Consider the following 21564-nt stretch of genomic DNA (forward strand, 5'->3'; position numbering starts at 1 on the left):
GGAGTCCACACTGCATGCTCATTGGTGTAGCCCAGGTATATCTCTGGGCCAATCCCATTAGGGCCATCAGAGATGAAATCCTGGCTCCAGGTCTCCATCCCTAATTCTGCCGTGGGAGGGGGAGGAAGAAGAAAAACCTTCCCCAGAGGTATGAACGGAGGGCAGGGAAGGGTTGGACAACACACGAATATGAGGGCATTCTCTCCAAAAAAAAAAAAAAAAAAGTGGGGGTGACTGTTGGACGGGTAAAAAGCAAACAGCAGACAAATGTTTTCTTGGGAGGGAGTGTGATAGAGTGACAAGAGAGGCTGAAGTGGGCATCATGTGAAGTTTATCTGAGCAGGCAGGAGGAACCATGTGTGCAGACTTCATTTTGTTGCTCTTAACACAGAGAACCGAGCAAGAAGTGGTGCTCTGAGAAGCTGTGGTGGCCCATGGACTGCTGAATGTGATACCCCAGTGCATCATCAAAGGGACTCCAGGCACCCCATACAGGAGAATCCTGGTTCCTTTTGGCAAGTAAAAGCCAGAAAAATAACACACTCTCATCAGGTAATACTACCATCCATTGCACAAATACTCCTTTCCCACCCTGAGGTACTCTCTGAATAAAGAAGGGCTCTCTGAATAAAGAACCGTCCAAGGAAGGACGGTTGGCAGCTGTTGCAGGGTGGTTCCCTAAGAAGCAGGCTCTGAGGTGTGGCTTACCGTGCAGGAAAGTTACTAGGGAATGCACTTGGGAGCCAGGCCTGTGGGCAAGGGATGAGGTGGGTTGGTCCGCAGGAGGGGTCGGGCTGCAGCCCAAGGTCTCAGTCAATGTGTAGGAAGTTCTGGGTTTCAGGGAACTGCGTAAGGCCTGTCTCCAACAGAAGCAGTCCCTAAAGAAACCTGGGAATGGAAGATTGTTGCCCAACAACCTTCCCAAGCACCTAGTGGAACTCGCCCCTTGTCCCTGAAGGGGCTGTGGAGCCCAGCTTCTGGATAGCATTTGTGTGGGTGCTTGAAGCAAAGTTCACACTCACACATGCCCCTGTGTTCGCCCCATCACTTTGACCACGTCCTTCCAGCATCTACCAACCCTTCAGGTTAGCCATACTTCATCTGTCCTTTGGGAACCCACACTTCCCCCACCTTACTCCATGGGCTTGGGGAGCACCTGGCTCGAACCCCTGGCTTCTGGGGGGCCTGCAACCCAAGCCTGACCAATCTGTGCCTCTTCACGTCCACTTGACCCTACCTCCTTTGCCGGGTGGATGTGAGCGTGGACGTGTAACCAAAGTCACTCTGAAGAAAGTTGATTCCTGAGCCGCTGGAGAAGAGGCTTCTTCTTCCCCTGGCACTGTTGATCTGGTGGGTGTCCGCCGGGAGCCACAGATGGCCCCTCTGGCCACCACACGGGGAGTGTCCACTAAGTGTGCAGCAGAACTCAGATCTTGAGAAAACAGAGTTTCCTTCTTCCCTTTTGATGATTGCTCTGGAGATACTTTAATCGTGGTATAATTTGCGCGTGGAAACATACACCAATGTTAATTGTGCAGCTCCATGCAATGTCACATGATTCTACACCTGCGAACCACCACCCAGACTAAGTTACAGAACATTTCAGCACTTCAAAAGTGTCTCCTTCCACAGATAATGGGCCCAAAGATAACTGCTGTTTTTGAACTTCATACAAATAAAATCGCTCAGATGACGCATGCACTCTTTGCGCCTGTCCTTCCCTCCCACGCTGTGCTGCGAGACTCCTCCGGTTCAGGTGTATTTTTCTGGTGACGTTGTCTTCTGCATAGTATTTCCTTCTGTGACTGTGTTCCACCTTCCCTGGTCTACAGGAATGGGCATTCGGGTTGTCTTTGGTTTTGGTTAGTAGAATGAAGACAACTGCCAGTGTTTTCTTGTTTATATCGCATTCCTATCTTCCAGTGGACATAAGCATTGTTATCGCTATTGGGTCCGACTGAAACATGGGGTTGCTTTGGATGGAATATGTGTTTCTTCAGTTCCAGCTGGTAACCACCCAGCAATTCTTCAAAGTGACTATGCCCAGTTATGCTACCTGCAGCAATGCACAAGAATCCCTCTGCCCTCACCCCTGCCCACAGTGGGCATTGCCAGGACTGCATGGCTGTTGGGTGAGACCACTGGCACTCCTGCATCAAGTTGTACTGGAGACTAAATGAGCCCTGGGCTTTCTTCAGTTAGCTCAGTCAATAGATCTCTTTCCCCCCTTCTACCAGATTGCACTGGGCTTCTGTTTCTTAAAATTGCAAGTGTCCTGACTCACACAACCAGTGACACCTTCAATGAAGACGGACCCAGTTCTGATGTTTGGGACTCACTGGTACAGAAGGAGGGTGAATTTTTTTTTTTTTAAGATTTTTATTTATTTATTTGATAGACAGAGATCACAAGTAGGCAGAGAGGCAGGCAGAAAGAGAGGGGGAAGCAGGCTTCCCGCCGAGCAGAAAGCCCGATGTGGGGCTCGATCCCAGGACCCTGAGATCATGACCTGAACTGAAGGCAGAGGCTTAAACCACTGAGCCACCCAGGCACCCCAGGAGGGTGGCTTTTTAGTGGTGTTGGACAGAGATGCCCTTCGTGAGGGGGAAGATGGGAGATGCAGAATGTTGGGAAGGTCAGCCAACTCTGTGAGCTTGAGATTCTAGATGTGTGGCTGTTGTACGTGGCTTGTCTCCAGCTGGATTTAAAGCATGAAGAGCTTTCACAGTCAAATGGAAGTTTCTTACTGAGAGGTAAGAGGGTTGGCCAAGGGGCTGCCCTTGGGGTAATCAGTCAACTGAAAGGTGCAGCGTTGACCAGATGTAAGGCATGCCAAGGAAGGAAGGGCAAACTGGTTATCTGTGGGTTGCTCTCTGTTGGGCCAGGTTCCCCAGCAAGGTCACTTAGGGTAGAGTCACCCGAAGTGTGGGGAGCAGGGGGGGACAGGCTGTCGAGACAGATTCATCAACACAGCAATGTGTGGAGACCGGAGGGGATTGTGTCATTGAGGAATATGGGATGAGGAAAGCCAGCCCAGCTGGCCAGGAGTGCCCCAGGTCTGCTCCTAAATGAACAGGACGGGGTGATGCCAGGGCACGAGAGTTTCCTTCCACCCCTGGCCCAGCTTGCAGGGAGTTAAAGGCACAGGTGAGAAGCACTACAAGGCTCTGAGTCAACTGAGGCACCTGGTGGCTGTCTGCTCCCCCAGGAACCCAGTGACTCATATCTTGAGGCTGGGAGCCCCTTGGGGGCAGAAGAGACCCCTTGCCCGCAGGTTCCCTGGCTTTTCCGAGGGGCTGGTGAGCTCAAGCTGAAGGGATTGACAGTATGGGTGAGGAATGAAATCGCAGCGGCCGTGCGATGCTATAAATATTCGGTTTGAAACAGCAGAGACATTTGAGATAAAAGTTGAATAGAAATAAAAGCAGTCAGATGTTTATTATATGCTGCCATAAAATTCAAGAGCAGCCTAAAAAGGCAGATCAGGATTTGTTTAACGAATAAGAGGGGAGAAGGGAGGAGGCAGAGGTTTGACGCCAGGAGGTTGTACGCGCTTGAATTTGGACAGTGGCAGAGACAGAGTGGGATCGATCCAGCCTGCAAACCCACAGGTGGCTGTCGCTGGGCAGCCGAGAGCCTGCCGGATGCTCCTTTGGTCTTAGGGCCTTCCAGAGACCTGCAAGTCACAGGACAGGGCCAGGCCCAAGGGGAGAGCAGGTGGGGTCTTAGGGGACAGTCCCTAGAAGAAGCATAGAGCACATCGGGGCTTCTGGAGGAGGGAACAATGGCCACATCATGAGGCCTAAAGCACAGAATTCCAGTTTCACCACTTCTTCCATGGCCAGTCCTGCAAAATGTCATCGGGTAGAGAAATCTCAGAACGCCACTGCTGGAAGGGACCTCAGAGGGCCTATGCTTGTCCAGGAGCAGCAGGCTTTGTCTGTAAAGGGCCAGATAACAAATGTGTTTGGGTTTGTGGGCCATTCTATCCCTCATCCAATCACTCTGCCTCTGTAGCTTGAAAGCATCGTAGATGATTGTAAATGGATGAGCGTGGCTGTGTTCAATAAAGATTTATTGACATGAACAGCCTGTGGGTCAGATTTGGCCTTGGCTATAGTCTGCCAACCTCGCTTCCCGTCTAATCTTCATTTCATGGTCAGAGAGACTCAAGTTCAGAGAGGCAAAGAAGCTTTTCCATAATGTTGTAGCCAGTGAACGATGGAGGTGAGAACCCAGGACTCCCAGGAACGTGTTTGTTGTGGTTCCCATCATGTCCAGGCAGTATGGTGTCCAATGAGCTTTTGGCCAACCCTCTGTCCCAAGACCAGCTTGGACCTGGCTAGTTATGAGGCTGAAGGTTCAAAGGGATGGGATGGATGGACAGACATGTGGGACCTGACAGGGTTTGTCCATTTCTAAAATTCAAATTGGAAACCTATTTCTTCTGCTCTACTCTGTTGCTCTTTGCTGTACTTCTGATGGAAAAACCATGCAATGTGACACTCTAGAGGCCCCAATCCCTGGTAATATTCTAAGGATGTTAAAGAATGTTGGTAAGGGGGGAACCTATGGCTGGTGACATAGCAATCGCAATATCCTTTGAGTGTCAATGCTCAGGAAAGTGCAGTACCCCCAGCAACTCACCAGTGGGCCTCAGTCATGGTTTTCCTCCTGGAATCTGGTTACTGATTGACATCTTTGGAAGACACAATTTTAGAAGAAATAACATAAAAAGAATCGTGAAAGTTTGAATCATGCCGCCCCCCCCCCCCGAAAGATGGGTTTGTGACCCAGAACTCGTGGATGTTCTTCAGAAAAAGGGTAATTGTGGATATAATTAAGTAAAGGATTTTGGGATGAAGTCATCTTGGACTATCCACGTGGGTCTTAGATGCAATGACACTGTCTTGTAAAAGAAGTGAAGACACCCAGGCAGAAGAGGGAAATCCCATGGGAGGGCGGAGGCAGATTGTCACAAGCCAAGGGACCAGGAATGCCGCTGCCTGAAGAGGCAGAAGGTCTCTGTCCCTAGAACCTTTGCAGGGAACACAGCCCTACAGAAAACTTGGTTTCAGACTCCTGGCCTCCTGAACCATGAGAGAATACATTTTGTTGTTGAAAGTCCCCAAATTCGGGGCACCTGGGTGGCTTAATGGGTTAAAGCCTCTGCCTTGGGCTCAGGTCATGATCTCAGGGTCCTGGGATCGAGCCCCGCATCGGGCTCTCTGCTCAGCTGGGGAGGCTGCTTCTTCCTCTCTCTCTGCCTGCTTCTCTGCCTACTTGTGATCTCTGTCAATTTAATAAATAAAATCTTAAGAAAGAAAAAGAAAAGAAGCAATGGTGGTGGTGCTCCGGCCAGGTCAAGGAAGCCGAAGCAGCCGTCTGATGGGAGGAAAGCCATGGAATGTCTCCGACCAGGAAGAGCTGGGTCTGCAAACTGGAGGTTCTCCCTGCCCGGCCTTAGGCAGAGGTCAAGGACAAAGGCGGGCCCGCAGTGTGCTACTTCCAGAACCGGCAGGGTTTTCAATTCCAGAGAGAAGAATACAGAATACCGGAGAACGCAGAGCCACACGCCCTGGACCCTGGATGTCACAGCTTGTCGGTTCCCAGCCTCCAGAACTGGTCCAAAGCTGTCAGTGAGTCTGCTCCAGCCACACAGCTGTCTCAGCACAGAAACAGTGTCCGCTGTGACATGCAGGACTCTGGACGGTAGTGTTTCTGCCTACGGCAAGAGAGTCTGAAGTTCCGTGGGAGAGAGGAGTGCAGAGGAGAAATCAGGGACCCTGGGCATGCCCATGCAGGCTAGGGGAGCCCTTTCCAGGCCAGTAACAGCAGAGCCAGTCAAAAGGCAGTCAAAACGTGTCCTCAGCATCTGGAGAGCAACAGCCTCCCCCTGGCACAGGGCATGTCTTCCGCATTCCTCCCCTTCTCTCCCGACCCTGTTTCCCCTGCCTCTTTCCCACCATGTCCTGTGGGAATGTGTCTTTGCTCCAAACCAGATTAGAAGCTCCTGGGAGCAGGGTTCGAGACACAAGTACATTTCCATCCTCCTCAAACATAGCCGAGGGTGGGACATGTAGAGCCTGCATTCACATCTCAGTCGTTCATCCACAAACGGTTACAGAGCACCTCCATCCCTACTCTGTTCCGGGGCTGGGTGACAGAACTAGACAACAAAGTCCCCTGCCCTCGAGGAGATGATGGAAACACGGTTTCAGCCCTTGATCGTTTTAGCTCTTAGAAGGAAGGAAGGGAAGAAGCAAGGGCAGCAGAACGTCGTAGGGCAAGCAGGCTCGGGGCTGGACATCACGACTTTGAGAGAGCAACCTGCCCTCGGAGGCCCGCAGTTGGGGAAAAGGGCTGCCTTGCGGGTTTGAGGATGAGGAATGTTCCGGGTGGAGGCAAAGCCTAGAAAAGGGGGGTGCTTGGTGGGTCCTGGGTCCAGGAGGGGCCTGACAGTGGCAGCCCAGAGACCCAGGAAAGCAGGATTGAATGAAACAGGAACGGAGAGCGAGGCACAGCTGCAGGAAGTGGCTGGGTTCACTCTCACAGTTTGGGGCTGGGGGGGTGGTGGGTGGTGGTCGGATCTGCAGTTTGAAGGGATCCCTGGCTGCTATAGGGAAGAATGCATAGCCCAAGGCCAGCAAGGGCACAGCAGAAGCCACCAGATGGCAGATACCGGAGGCGTGGCTTAGGGTGGTGGCCATGGCAGGGTAGAGGATGGATTTAGGGTACATATTTACGGGTTGATTTTCATATACTCCTTTTGAGCAGGTCAGTTGGGGCATTTACCCCCATCCTTCCATCCCGTAACCCCTCCTGGCTGGGTCTTGTATAATTGTCACCCCTCCTTAAAAGGAAAGCCCAGGTTTTCCTTCCCTAACTGGGACTGAAGGTTCTTCCATTGGAACCGTCCCCAGAAGGCCTTACCATCGGGAGGTCAGCGCCGCTAGTCCAAGGCTGCTGGCCCCAGATAGCAGGACATCCTCACCTTTCCTGCTTTGGCTGTCTGGGGGGTACCCATAGGATCCTGAATGTGAGCAAACATAGGTGATTACTCATTCGGCGAATATTTACAAAGCACACGTGTGGGAGTGTGGTGCCGGGACTGGGGGCCGAGCGGTCAGAGAGAAACCTGCCACCAGACCCAGCTTCAAGTCTGGTTTGATGCTCATTTGCCGTGTGTATTGGAGCAAAATATTTGACCTTCTCCGCCCACGATGTCTTCATATGTCAGATGGGCGCAGAAATCCCTAGTTGGCCAGGTTCTTATAACGAATCAAGGAGGAACACAGACAGCTGCACACCGACGACAAGCAGTAAGTGTGGCTGAGGCGGGGGTGCCCATGGTCCCGTCCCGGGTTTTAGGGTTCTGTGTGTTTGCTCACTTTGTTCCCGCAGCCAACCCCAGGTGCAGGACTGCCATCCTACAGACCAGATGCCCAGAGATTAAGTTCCCCATCTGAGATCACAGGATGCATATGTGTCAGAGCTGGGATCCAAAGCTATGCCTCTGGTCTTGGATCTGTGTTCTTAACCACCATGCCCACTGCCGCCTAATCTGGGCATTTACCGAGAGCCCCGCACCTGCTTGCTGAATGGGAACCTGGGAGCTCCTGGCGGGTTGGGGTGAAGCTGCCTAAGAGAGGCCCCTCTGTCTCTGAAATGTACCCTCTTGTGTAATGAAGGTAAGACATGCTCCACACTCTGTCCAAACACAGGGCAACTAACAGCGAGAGGAGCATGCCTGCAGGGGTGCGGGAGGAAAGAGAGGAGAGGAGAGAAGCACAGCAGGGACTGTGACCCCCAAGCTCCAGCTAAGGAGTTCCCCGTGGCCAGCCGAATCAAGCTGAATGACAAGCGGCCTGGGCTGTCTTCCCAGTTCTCGACGCCTGCCTGGATGCCCCTTTGGAGCCCCGAGTTCTCAGAACACCGCCGGGGCGAGGCACTGAGGAATCACAGAGCTGTCACCAAGAAATGTCTGTGGGTCTGGGGTCAGGAGAGTGAAGAGAGGCCCGCCTAAGGGGTGATTGGCAGGAGACACTGCCAGGGCTGGAGACTGGCATTTGGGGACAGGGCAGGGGGGAGGTGCAGTCAGGGTAGAGGAGCCTGGAGGAGGAAGAAGGGGAGGCAGAGGAGAGCCATGGACAAACAGCTGGAGAGAAAGCTCTGTGAGGTCCAGTAGGAAGGGGAGCTGGCCAGGGAGGACATTGATTTTAGGAACAGCTTCATGCATAACCCACAGCCGGAACCCCTGGCAGCCCCACACAGCACGTCCTGGAGATGGTCACCAGTGGCCACGTGCTGTCCCGAAGCCCTCCTCTGGCCGGCTGGTCAGCTGCCATCCCATCGCAGAATCATTAAAGACACACACAGAGCAGTAATTTGAATTTTCCTCTGGCATGCCAGAGCTCAGAGAGAAACACGGGGACCTGCGTCTGGTAATTAGGGACAGACCCAACCCACGTGTGTCATCCGCCAAGCTTGGGCACCCTTCCTTGAGCACTGGGTCGCTCCAGCTGTAAGAAGTTCTCACTTTAATCAAAAGATGCTTTCTCTCTTGTAGAACACGGACACGACACAAACTTGACATTTAAGGAGAAAACACCTTTTTCCCTTCGGATAGATTAATTAATTCAGATAAGGTGTCTGATTCAAATATCTAACAGATCGCTCATAAATCAGACTTCTGCGGGAAGCCTGTGATTTTTGAAGTGGTCGCAAACTCTTCCCTAGGGAGGCTCTGAATAAAACCGGGAATAGATGTGGGGTTGGGGTCAGGAACCTGTGGGCCTTCTTCCTTACACTTCGAGGCAGCTCTCCTGCCTTTGATCGAGCATCAGCCCCACTCACCCACTCTCCCAGGATCTCTGCAGGCTCCCCTCTGCAGGGAAACAGCCAGAATGAGGTCTTGAATTTGCAGGGCCCTCTTAGGGTCGCATCTGCTCCCTGAGCCTGCTGTTCCATGGCGTCATTGGAGTCTCCAGGGTCCCCTTTAGAGAAGCCATTGACCGGCCACAGGGCTGGCTTCTACTCCATTCATAGGGACTTGCACAGTACCAAGCCTGGTCATTCAGTGGGACTGTCCTTCCTGGGTCCAGGTTGAGAACAGGAGGCGTAATGGAGGTCAGAAGACCTTGGAGAGAACTGGCTTGGCTTTTGCTTCTTTCCCAGCTCCTTCTCCGCAGGTTTGGAGCCAGTTTTGTTTTATGACGTCCAAACGATCATGTCTGCTCTTTCTTCAGGGGCACCCAGTGAAATTTTGGTGATGTCACCTGCTGCTTTGGAGAACCAGGGCCTTCTCACCAACTAAACAAAATGAATATATTGTAACAATGAATAACCACAACTTTAAAGACCAATTCAAAGGAATGTCAAAAATGAAATCCTACAGAGAATCTAACAAAATTTCTAGAGTGAACTTACCTTGCTTTCCTTTCTTATTGAGGTATACAATTGACATATAAAATTATATTAATTTCAAGTATGCAGCAGAATGATTCGATATTTGTATATATCATGAAATAATCACCATGATAAGTTTAGTTAGCATCCCTCAACATCCATAGTTACAAAACTTTTTTCTTAAGATGAGGACTTTAACATGGACTCTCTTAGCAACTTTCAAATAGTCACCATACTGTGCATGTCCCATGAATTATTTATTTTATAATTTATAATGATAATAATTAATATAATTATAATAAAAGTTTGTACCTTTTGACCCCCTTGATCTGTTTCACCTATCCCCCAGCCCAGCATTCACCTCTGCCGCCACCAATCTGTTCTCTGTATCTCTGAGCTTCGCTTTTGTTCTGTTTTTTAGATTCCACATATAAGCGAGATTACATGGTGTCTGTCTTTCTCTGCCTGACTTAATCTCACTTAGCCTAAAGCCCTCAAGGTCTATCCATGTTGTTGCTAATGCCAAGATTTTCTTTTTATTTTTATGGCTGAGTAATATTCCATTACCACGTATATTCCATAAACTATGTTTTCTTTATTCATTTATCCATCAATGAACATTTAGGTTGTCTTGGCTATTGTACATAATGCTGCTGTGAACATGGGCATTCAGTGAACCTTCTTATATAATTCCCTCTTATAGGAGCCATTTATTAGTGCTCAAGGATGACTCGACTCTCTCTGCCCAGTACTGTCCCCCTCTGGGGTCACCTGAACCCCTCCCCCATCTGTATGTTGCCCACGGAAGCTGCCATGTTAGGCCCATGTGATGCATGCCCTGCCCACAGTTTATTGGTCCAGTGAGAGACACATGACCAAGCTGGGCCAATCAGGTTTTTCCTTGAGACTCCTAGAAATAAGGCAGGAAGAAGGAGGTTAGTATTTTCTTTTTGAGCTGTGGGGCTGTATAATTTAGAAACTGCTGGTGATTCTAAATTACCAGGGGCTGGGAAGGGACCTACAGATGTGAGCAGAGAGAGACAGGGGCTCCCAGTCTTGGCTGAATCTCCAGCTGTAGTTACTCTTAAAGTCCAGCAGGACTGTGGACAGTGGTTCATAGAGACATTCTAGTGTTCTAATATAGCTCCCATTCCTTTTCTTACCCTCATTTGCATTGGATTTCTGTCATTTTCAACCAAAAGGGCTTCCATCCCCGAGAAACCCCAATGTCCTGGCCCTCTTGTCTTAAGCTGGGCCTTGCTCCTCTCTAAGCTCCTGCTCCCTGATGCCTATAGAACGTCAGAGTCACAGAAAGGAATGACACGGTCACATCGAAGGATGCCAGACTTGTCAATGCCATAAGGTATCTCTGGTCACACTTCAGAATAAGGAGAGAGCCTTAAAAGTAACTCATACTTCCTGGTCACCAGCCTCGCTTTACCTGTCCTGCCAAGGGAAGGGTGAGGGAGGGGGCCCCCTGCACTAGGAGGGTTGGCCAGGGAAGTCCTAGCACAATAAAGCTGTTAGGGCTCTGGCTGTCCTCGGGAAAGAGAAACATGCTGCCTCTAACTTTGAGGGTTCTGAACTTTGCGTGATGTGACAGAGTGTCTTCTCCACCTTAAACCGTATGGCAGAGAGGTTTGCGAGAAGAGAAAAATGTGTGTGTGTGGTCCTGTACCTGCAAAACTGGCAGCCCCTCTGGGAAGTCCTCCTTTTAGCCACATCCCTTGCTGTCTAGAGCGCCCATCTGGTCTCAGAGCGAGCGGACCCCCCCCCCCACTGACCCCCTCCCCATGCTGTTGTCCATTGTTCCCTGCATGGCGGGGGCCCTCCAGAGCTCTCCCTACACTAACCATCACCCTCGGGACTTGCTTCAATTCCCAAGTCACCGCCTGGAAGAAAACAAAAGCCTCATTTGAAGTCTCTCCTGCCTGTTTTTCTTCGAATGCTGTCCCGCAATACCTCCGTGAGGACTGGCAGCCTGGCTGACTAGCCCTGCCGGACAACTGTCAGACTGCTTGAAGGACATTAGGGGGAAGTTGACCGTGTGTCAACACTCCCCAGCTCCCACTCACATCAAGGAAGTGATACAGCTGTCACTGGGGCCGACGAGGCGGCTGGCAGCACCGGCCGCAGTCACCAGCCCTGCTGTCCAATTAGATGCAAGGCCCCGACCCTCAGGTGTGCATGAGGCAGGCGATGAGAGCCGAGGTGGACACCCCGCTCCCCACCTCGGTGACCTTCTGAGAGTCCCGGGCTGCAGCGGAGCCTGCCCGCGGGCGCGGAAAGTATAGGGGAAAGCCAACTCTCTCCCATCTGCTCTTCCCTACCGCCCTCCCCCCTTCCCTACCTCTCGGCCTCCCTCCCTCTTTAGGTGGATTAGGTGACAAAAAATACCAGAGGAGGACCTAGAACTCATTTTGGCAGACACGGATGAAATACATAAGGTTTGATGAACCGCGGAAATAAAAAGCCAGAGGATGCTCTTTTAAGCAAAGAACGCTTAATTGTTCCATTTTAAAGGCTTTTAAGAACACTAGGATGGTGTCTGGTTAAGTAACATCATTGATTTGGAAACTCCGTTCAGGGTAATAATAGGGGAGACTTGTTGACAGTCCCTGCTCTTCTGATGGAAACGAGGTCTTTCTCCTAAATAAATGAATAAATAAACAAATACGCTGTTTTCCTTGAGTTGGAAGCTGAGCCTTGTCTTTGGGTATTTTGTAGAAACAATAGCATTTACTCAGGAGGTGAGGTGCTGGTAGGGACTGGGATTAGCTGGATCTTACCTTTGAGGGCCCTTGCCAGGGCCCTGCCCGCTTCACTTGTAGATAGCGCGTAGTAATTAAAATGCTGCCCAGAGACTTTTCCTTTCTTTGTTCAGAAGACTCTTGAAAGGGACATAAGGATATCTTTCATTTTCCTCATGCCTTGAGTTTGCTGAAGACTTTGCAACTCCTTAACTCCTTTTGTTCATTCCTGGAACCCTGTTGTGTGGTTGCTAGCCTTCCCATTCCGCAGGAAAGAAAAAGTAGTCCCAATGGTAGGGGGCCTTCCCCAGGTGTGTGTGGCCAGTGAGTGCCAACAGGTGCACTTGAACTCAGAACTCTCTCTTTCTCTCTCTCTCTCTCTCTCTCTCTCTCTCTCTCTTTTTTTTTTTAACATTTTATTTATTTATTTGGCAGAGAGAGACAGGGAGAGGGGGAACACGAGTAGGGGGAGTGGGAGAGGGAGAAGCAGCTTCCCGGCAAGGAGGAAGCCTGATGCGGGGCTCGATGCCCGGACTCTGGGTTCAGAAGGCAGACGCTTAACTGACTGAGCCACCCAGGCACTAGAACTCCTGATTCCTTTTCTACTGGTTTTAAGCCCAGAAGGATTTCAGTGTGTTGAACCAGACTTTAGTGAAGAGTTCTAGCTTCCCCTGGTCTTCTAGGTTTTTGTTTCTTTGTTTCTGTGACCACCCCTAGGCCGCTGTGTGACTGGCAGTTGTCGAGAGCTCCAAAGTAATAGCCCCTACAAAACCTTACCTAAGAGTTGCCCTGGGGCTTGGAGGAAAGGTGGGGAAGGAGGTTTTCCTAAACTCACCCTTATAGATGCTTGTTGGCAGATCTCATTCAAATCTTGGGAGATCATCAGGTGTTCTGGAAGGAAACCCGAAAAGCATTTCTTTGTTTGGGAAGCCCTGTATCTCCACCACAACCACGGACTGTCCTTTCTCGGATGCACCAGGGCTTATCCTTTGGGCCCCGTCTTACCTCTCCAAGAATGCAGTCCTGAGCATCGGTTTCTGAAGACTGCACTTTGCAAACCTGTCCTACAGCTGGATTTCCATTTCAATTAGATCATCCTCAAGACTTTGGTCCTTTTCTCCCTTATACACACCCTTCTCCAGCCAAATGGGATCACATGTTTGCCCCTTGCTCATTTTCACCCCCAGGATTTGCTCTTGAGGAATTCTCCTGGAAGATCGGTCTCTCCAGCTGTTAGCACTGTGACCCCCTCCACCTCGCCTTCCATCCAGCCAAAATCGCCTCTTTTCTCTGAGCTTGGGTAACACTTAATTCATACTTCCCTTTGGGTAATTTCCACTTTTCCCCTAAGGCCACCACCATCCACTGAGGCCAAGTCCTGTCTTTGTCTCTTCACAGAGAATTACACCAAGTTTCAGATTTACGTATTGCCAATGGCTACTTACAAGTAAGCCATTAGGAGAGTTATTCAGGGTTACTATAATTAAGGATCTATGAATGGAAATTAATAAACGTCCTGAAGTCTGAGGTGGACTTTTCTTCCAAGTCTGGCTGACAGCACTGCAGAGTTTCTGGTACACTTCCTGCCCTGCCCCCATGTCGAGCACTGTGCAATTTTCCAGAAGGATCCTCCAGGAACCAGTCTCTTGAGTTGATCATAATATTCAAAGACTGCCGATCTTGCTTTTTAAATTTATGAATTACACGAAACTTTGTTTCGTTACTAGTTTGCTGTAGGTTTTTCCTCTCCCCTGCGGTATATAGAAGTACACGTTCCAGGTACAGAATTATTGACCTCTAAATAAACATTTTTTATTTAAGTCAAAGACATTTTGCATTGTGATTTGAATATGAATCATCCTTGCCCCAATGCTAAAAACCGATTTATACATTATCCAAAAAGTGTTGTGCTTGTATAGTCATACTTCATGGGTGATGGTCTGCCAGTGAATTTGTTCTGTTTAAATGGCTTGCAACATATTATCAAGGTAAATGTAATAAAATTGCTGGGCTAGTGTTTAGTTTATGAGGCATTATTTTATAAAATAAAACCAAGTGCCTATATACTCATATTCATCGCTTATAGAGTAAACAATACACAATTTATGTGTGTTGCTAGCAACTTGCTTATGTTGTTACTCTTCAATAGTTTCTTCTTACCTGCTCTTCCCCCGCAGAAACATACCAGTGGCTGAGGTGAGCCAATGGCTGACTCCAAATGAGTGACTGTCAGAAAATTTTGAGAAACTCGCCTTCCATTTTAAAAAAAAATATTTTATTTATTTTTTTAACAGACAGAGATCACAGGTAGGCAGAGAAGCAGGCAGAGAGAGAGGAAGGGAAGCAGGCTCCCTGCTGAGAAGAGAGCCAGATGTGGGGCTTGATCCCAGGACCCTGAGATCATGACCTGAGCCAAAGGCAGAGGCTTTAGCCACTGAGCCACCCAGGCACCCCTCCTTTGCCTTCCATTTTTTCCATGGCTGGTCTCCCTGCTTTGTAATTTCCTCCTTGCCCCCGTAGCAAGGTGTCTGGTGGAGCCATCTCCCTGTCTCCATCTCTGCTTCTACTCCGAGCCTGCATCAGCTTGCAGATCTCAACCTCAAGATATAATAGGAGCTGAATGAACGAGCCCCACGCTCAGGGACCACCCACAATGTTAGAAGCCCAACCATGAAAATCGTCATAAACGTAGCCTGTATTTATCTAGCACTTTACTTCCTGAGAACTTCCAGAAGGGTTTTGCTTCTTGATCTCATTCACCTCCCTCAGCCCTACCTGGGGAATTGAATGTGGGATCTCCCCCACTTGGTGGGGGGGGGGGAAACCTTTAGAAAGCACACCCCATTGTAGAGCCAGTCCACCTTCGGACAGGTCAGGCTTCCTGCTCCCACCCTCATCAGGACGATGGAGGATAGAGAAACACAGGTCAAAATCAAGGGTATGAATGCAAATAAGGAAAAAAGAACAAGAGAGAGGGAGAGAGAAATTTTGTCTTGCAAGCAGGATCTCTTGGAAGAAGAATGGGGCAAAGAAAGATTCCTAGGCATTAAGAATGCTTAATTGGCTTAATTTACTTGCTGTTCCTCTAAAATATGCTTGTTCTGGCCTTGACACCGCTTCCTGATGTCCCGCCTGGACCTTGCATCAAATGCAGCTCACAGACAGGGGGGCTGTATTTTAAAGTGATGGTTTGAAAAATTAACTGTTCTCCTTTTGCCCTTTCAACTCCCAGATGGAAAATCCCATCCCGATTAGCCGATTGATTTACTCAAAACACAAACACGGACTTCCACTCTTCTCGCCCCTTCGCCCAACTTGTGCTAAGAGAGGAGAGCAGGTAGATCTCGAATCCGGGCTCCCTTTCCGCCCTCCTCCCCGCCCCCCCCCCCCCCCCCAGGGATCCTAACCAGGTAAAGGAGGTGCTTGGCTGTCCAGAGGGCGGCGTCCTTTAGGATGCTCAGTATTAATCAGGAGAACAACCCCAGGCTTTCTGCTAACAACTGGACCCGTGTCACAGTTTCCCCTTCCTCCCAAGAGCCATAGCTATTGTCTTGCAGGTGCATCCATTCTGCTGAGCTGCACCGAGCAGGTGCAGGTGTGCAAGTGTCCAGCAGCAGGTTCAGCGCTGGGCGGGGACGCCTCATTCACACGAGCATCGGAGGAGGTGGTAGACTGGGCTGTGAAGGCTGAACTATCCAGCTGCTGGAGAAGTACTTTGGTTTAAATTTTTTTTCTGATGTCCTCCCACCTGGGTGTCTGGTTGGTGAGTTCAGATGTTCTGGGGACCACTGGCATCTAGAATTGCTGCTGACGGGAGGACCATGGGGGGACAAGCAAAATGAAACTGAACCCTCCACTTTGGAGGTTGGTGGGAGATCCCTCTGGGAAGGGTCTGGAGACCTGGTTCTTGTCAGTCGCAGCTCTCTGTGGACTTGCCTTCTGGCCTCTGCCAGCACTCCCCCCGGCTGGGCTCCAGCAGGCTTGATCTGTGGACACAGCACTCTCCTGGGCACAGGTCTGGGCCACCTCCGGGTGTTCCCTACACATCCAACTCTCCAAACACAGCTGTTTCAGGAACAAGGAGAGTGGGCATACCAAGGAGACAGTGTTAGGGAAACAATGACACCTACAAAATCTCTTATCTTATAGGGTGTTCCTAAGACCCTTTTAATACATCCCTTATTTTCTTGGCAGGCAATGTATTTACTTTAAGAAATGTATATGTATTTGTTTAAACAAATGTATAGATATACAATGTTATGTTATTCTTGGTTTGTACATTACCCACAGTGGCTGCCCCCACCTCAGTGAGGTGTGTGAGTATGTCCATGTCAGCTCTGTGATTTGGGGGTGATGGGGGAGTGGCTGCTTCCAGCAGTTGGGGGGTGTCCAGCATCCTGGAGTGCATGCTCCAGCCCCTGCACAGTGAAACTGAACAGGGACCATCCATCCAGGTGGGGCCGGCACCAAGGTGAGGCAGGGAGGCAGGTGCCAGGAGCCAAGGTTAGGATGGCCATCACTCCCTGCTGAACACTGCACTGGCATGACTCTGAGAGGGAAGGCCTCCTGAGCTTTTGCACCTGGGCCCCTGGCTTGCCTCTCCTGATCCTGGTCCTGTCCGGTAAACCCTCCAAAAGGGACTCGACTACCCCCAACATGTTCCCACACTCCCCTTCCCAGCACTTGTCCCGAGCGGAGATGAGAATTCTTTGGTGCCTTTATTTGTTCCATGTCTTGGTCTTCCCACTGTCCTGGGGTCACCATGGAGCCCGGGATCAGGTCTGTTCTCTTCTGCGCATTTTCCCCACCCCCTTCCATGCATAGCACTGCACAGACATCCCAAGACTTCATTCCCATGAATGCCAAGGCAGAGCTGGGTCCTGGGTCCCTGTGGGGGGCACAGTAAACCTGTCTCTCACAAGGGCCAGAGCTGGGTTTGAGAGCTTCAGAGACCCGGGGAGAGGCTGCTTCCGCGGGGCACTCTGTTTAACCTCCCCTAAGAAGGGTTAAGCGTGACCACAACTCAGGACTGTGGTATAGCAAAGCAAGATGACAAGAGGATGGCTTAGGATGGACTTCAGGAAGGGAAAGGAGAACTTGAGTCACCCTACGGGTTGCAGGATAGGTCAAGGAATCCAGAATCCATGCCTGATTCTCAGGGCCCCATGCTGCCAGCAACCCCGAGCAGAACCCTGGTTCATTTCCGGTGTCCCATAAGTACATACAACTATGCTCGTTGTTGAAAGCTCATAGATTCCTCCCTAGTCCCCCGCTGCCTGCACAGGAGACACCAGGGGCAGCCCTGCAGATTCCCCACCAGCTGGCCCTTTGGGGACACATCTGTCCTTCTGGAGCCGCCCACAGGTTCCCCGGAGTGCCACCCCAGCCCCACAGCTCAGCCTGAGCCGCTCCCCCTAACTTGTCTGTATTATGTTCATTTGCTGGATGGCAATAAATATTAGAATTAAATAAACCAAAGATGGCCGGTGAGGGCTCTGTTAGCTGTCTTTCCAGCTTCCACCGCTGCTGAATGACAGCTCAGCCCCGGAGCCGGCAGTCTCTTTCCACCGAGTAAATTCAGCCTTGGGAAAGATGCACATCAGCTGACTCCTGAGCTATGATGGTCGGCGCCAGTCAGTAAATCAGTCAGATTTTAATTACTGGACGGATGACAGGGTGCGGTGACAGGTTGCAGTCCACGGGAGAGCATTCCTTCAAAGCTGCTTTAAGAAGCGAGAGCACGTCGAGAGAAAAAAGCAGGTGGGCACGCGGGAGCCCCAGCGCGAGCAGGGTGGGCCCCTGTCTCATCTCCTTGCCCTCTTTCAGCCCCTGTGCGGGCAGGGGTGGGGGGAGGGGGGCCGCTGAGCGAGCTGGGAGGTTTGCTTCCTCCACTCTCTCTTTCAGATCGGCCCCCTTCCCCTTCTTGCCTTTCAGGCCTGTGATTTTTAATAGGTTCCTACAGCTCTTTGCCTAAGCAGCTGTTTCGTGCCAAGAAAGCCACGGCAGATTTGTAAAGTGGCAAACCCTGCTAATTAGTTAGATGAAGTTGCTTTTCTGACAGTGGCCCTGGCTTTGAGGAAGGCAGCATACCTTAAAGTGACTGCACTGGGGAGGCCTCTCCCATCGTTGTCCTCCAGCTCTTTCCTCCTATTACTGATTCTGTGATAATTACCCTTCCTGGGAAATCCCACCCCAGAGCTGTTCGTTCCAGGCTGGGCTCCCAGCAGCCCAGCTGGGAGATGCCTGTTAGGATCGCCCCGGAGACCCCATGATCTCCTCTGGAGGTGCTGTGCCTTCCCCCCAGCACTGGGGAAGAGGCAGCTGAGGAGTTCAGGAGGTGTGTGTCCAGGGCGTGGGGGCAGGCACAACCTAGGAGGCGTTCTGGGGACACTGGGATGTGCTGCCTCTGTGTGTCCCTTGGCCCTGCCTGTTTGCAGAGCAACTCTGGGGCTCCGGTGGACTGCAAGCTGCCTACGGACCATGACCACTTCCTGGTGCACGTGACAGAAGTTACGCCTCCCATGAGATAGATGACGTTCTGTCTCCTCTTCCACCCCATCCCTTCCCCTGACAGGTTATAAACCACCCTCCCCAACCCCGACCATCTACTACAACTTCCTCATCTTTTCAATAAGAAAATAGGGACCAGAGAGGGACAGAGATACACCTAAGGTCACCCAGCTAGATGAAGAAGAGTGACGGGTTCCCTGATTCCCACGTCACTCACTCCTATCTAGTCCCATGTTAATTATCTACCCCCGTGATGCTTTGTAACAAACAACCCTCCAGCCTCAATGGCTTAGGACAATAAACATGCATTTCTCGCCCTGGGCCCAGGGCTTGGATATAGCACTTTGCTACAGGCTGGGGGTCAGATTTGGGTGTCTCCATGTGTCGTCCTCCCAGGGCCCAGGCTGAAGGAATAGTGGCTCCCGGGGACATGCTTCTCTTATGGCAGACTGCAGGAATGGGAGAGGCCAAGTGAAATGGTTGCAAACACATACGGAGCCTGAGGTCACGTCATGTGTGATCAACATTCGTTGGCCAACGCAGTCATGTGTCCATGTCCAGCGGTAAGAGGTCACCTACACTACCGGGGGGGGGGGGGGGGGGGGGGGGGGGATGGCAAAGTCAAAGTCACATCACCAAAGGTGTGGGTGTAAAATCTCATTACAGCGAGGGCAAAAGGATGGGAAACAGCAATACGAATGGGTGTGTGTTCATCATTTCCCATCATGACGGACTGAGCTTTCCAAAGGCAACCTGGATAAAACAGATTCTTCTCTTCTTGAACATAATCAGTAGCTACCTGTTACCTCCAGGATAATCTCTCTCTCTAGTTGGGGGCCCCATCCGTTGGCCCCTGCCTGTGTTTTTAGCTTTGCTTAACCATTCCTTTAATAGCTCCCAAGTTGTACAAAGTTTGACCTAGAGAGCCCTTGAGTGTCTGGAGCTGAGGGTTCCTTCTGGAAGAGTCTCTGACTGAGGTCTGCTGCATCCTGAGTGCTCAAAGCTGGGGGTTCACTGGCTGAGCTGAATGTTTACCAAGGATCAGATGAGTTTTTTCTCAAACCTGCTTACACTTGGTTTACTTGTAATTATCCTCATGTAATTTAATAAGTTGTGTAAATTGATTACATGGGAGCAAAAAAAATAGATTTTTTTTAAACTAATAAAAACTAAGTTGGATACTTTGGAAAGACGCAACAGATAACGGAATACTGATAAAAATTCTCGTGAGAGAGAATAGAGCATTTGTCTGAGGAAAGACATCATGAAGATAGAGATTCTGCACCTCGTTGGTTGTGAAAGTGTCTCTGCTGTGCAGATCCCGAAGCCGGAAGTTGTGACAGTGCATCCGAGGGACCGCATATGCAAGACTGCTGGTGTAGGACCCACTTTAGGCCCCTTCTCCCCAGGCTCTGCCTCAGCAGATCGGCATTTTCCATTTTTACATCCTTCTACACGAACACCTGCATTTCTACCCCAGCTCACAGAGAGACACCTTCTAGCTGCATGAGCAGTGGGCATCTCTAGCATTAACAAATGCTGTAGCGGGATCCAGTAGATTCTACTTGTGACCCTCAAGGTGCTGTGCATTGGAGAGGTCCTTCAGAACTCAGAAATGGTTAGATCCACCCAAGGTGCGGGACATCCCCACCTCGACTGTTGGGCTTCAACTGTGGCCCAGGCTCACCATGCTATCCCCAAAGCACCAGTCACAGATGGACTCTGCTTCCCGTGTCTACCCAGATATCATGCCTCAGCCTTAGGGAAACCCCACCGTGGTACCGTCCGTGGGGTGCCCCGTGGCCCTGCGTGAGAACCGGCATATAATAAACACATTTTCCATCAAGGATACCACCCCATGTCTGCAAATGATTTCCTCCTCCCAGGAGGGAGCTCTGCCATGTACTTGAACTCTGATTTGCTTTTAGCACTTTACACCCAGCTTCAAGAATTATTTTAATATCAAGACTTCTGTTGGGAGAACGTTATAATGGAAATACAGTATTTTACAAGGATTAAACAAAACAACCCACAGTGAACAGGCTGGGGGCGGGGGACGGTTCTCTCCGGTCTCTGCACAATTGTAAATATAATTTTTAATGAAATAAGGTATAATACAAATGATTATTTATGCCTCTTTCCCCTATTCCGAGCAGAGAAAAACCTACCCAGTGTTTCTGCTTTTCTCATTTCCTAATTCCTAAAGTAATTTAACAAAAACAAACAAGTAAACTGAAGGGAATGGTAAAATAATCGGTAACTCTCGAAAGAGAACCAGTTTCTCAGCTTTCAGATGAATTCATTTTGTTCAATGCAGATGTGTTAAATCTATTCATATCCACATATTCGAGATGAGTTATTTTACTACATTGTTGTGCTGTATAAAATGAGTTATTTTGGTGAATTAAATGCTGGGGTGTAATTTTCAAAGGAAACAGAGATTTGTAAATGCAGCGCAATTTATGTCAGTGTTTCAATGTGATTATTAAATATTACAGGAAATCCGTCTCGTGTTCCTTACCTTTCTCCTTTTGTGTTTTGTTACGTGTCTATAAGTTGCGGTGCAGCTGGATGTCCCATCTCCAAAAGTGTCACGGAAAAGGCAACTGTTGCCATGCATGGAATTGTATCAGCCCTCAAAGGACACATACATTCCCTTTGGCTAATTATCTTCCCAGTAACTCACATGAGCACCCAGCTAGCATTCTAGGGCCCTTTACAAACTGCAGCGAGCCTGGGTAGGGAGGGACACAGTTAAGTCCCTAGAAGGAGCTAGTCCCATAGAGCCTTCAATTTGCTAAGATGGTGGTGTGGAGAAAGTTGACTCATGTATTCCGTAAGGAATTACTGAGTGTTCCCTGACTTCTCAAATACGTTGCAACTGAAAATTAGTCCC

The sequence above is a fragment of the Mustela nigripes genome, chromosome 17 (assembly GCF_022355385.1).
Source record: "Mustela nigripes isolate SB6536 chromosome 17, MUSNIG.SB6536, whole genome shotgun sequence".
Taxonomy (NCBI): Eukaryota; Metazoa; Chordata; class Mammalia; order Carnivora; family Mustelidae; genus Mustela; species Mustela nigripes.